The following is a 989-nucleotide window of genomic DNA, read 5'->3' as shown; positions in this document are numbered from 1 at the left end:
CTCCAGACACCCTCCTCCCTCCCCTGCAAACAGCCATCCTTGGGCGGTGGGACCACCCCTCCCCCCTCCCTCCCGCCGCCCCTCTAACTGCAGATCGTGCCACGCAGCGATTTCTAAAGAGAACGTAAGAATTATTTTAAAAGAAGTGACTGGGATGGTGGCTTCCCGGTGACCAGCCAGAGCTGTCCCGCCTCCTTTCATCTCTCCAGAAGAGATGGGGTCTTGTCCACAGGGGGTGTGGGTCCCCAGTCCACCTCCCCGCTTTGCTCCCTCTCTGGGGTAGTGGCTTTGGAGGGGACGAGTTCGGCTTCGAAAACCCTCCGGAGCCCAGCGTCACCCCCAACATGCCCTCGATACAATCCTGGGCCCCATTCATCCCCCGCATGTATTTGTGGGTGTCTCCCTCCCCCTCCACTTCACATAAAAAAAAGACCAAAAAGATTCTTTAATGGATGAAAGACGTTCCCTCCACATAACGCCCTCACCACCCAGCACCCAGTTTCTCAGCTTTAAACCCAGAACTGCTGCCCCGGCTGCCAGGCCAGGGCTGGGGAAGGGCTTCTGTCGGAAGGACGGGCTCCGAGCCCTGGAGGGGCCCAGCGGGGACCCCGCTGCGGGCGGGCGCCTCCCTGATCCGCAGAGGGTCCCAGCTGGACCCGCTGCCCGCCCTGAGCCTCCTTCAGAGTTTGCCTCCCAAGCCCCCAGACTCAGTGCGCGCTGCCCCTGCTTCTGGGGCCACCAAACCTCCCCCAATGGGAGGGGTGATGAATGGGGTGTCTGTGGGGCGCTCTCAGGGCGGCTCAGCCCTTCACCCGTTTGGCCAAAAAGTAGCTAAACTCCAAGATTGAAACTGGGAAACACGGAGACTCCGCGTGAGCTCCCCATTCCCGCGACTTGAAACTTCTCTCCCTGGGCCCGGGGAGCCCCTCGGCATCACCCGCGTTCCCGCCGGCGCCCCGTGTCAGCACCCCCAGGACCCGCTGAGCGGG

This window comes from Myotis davidii, unplaced genomic scaffold, assembly GCF_000327345.1.
Source record: "Myotis davidii unplaced genomic scaffold, ASM32734v1 scaffold211, whole genome shotgun sequence".
Lineage (NCBI taxonomy): Eukaryota > Metazoa > Chordata > Mammalia > Chiroptera > Vespertilionidae > Myotis > Myotis davidii.
Note: the sequence above shows the minus strand (reverse complement) of the source record.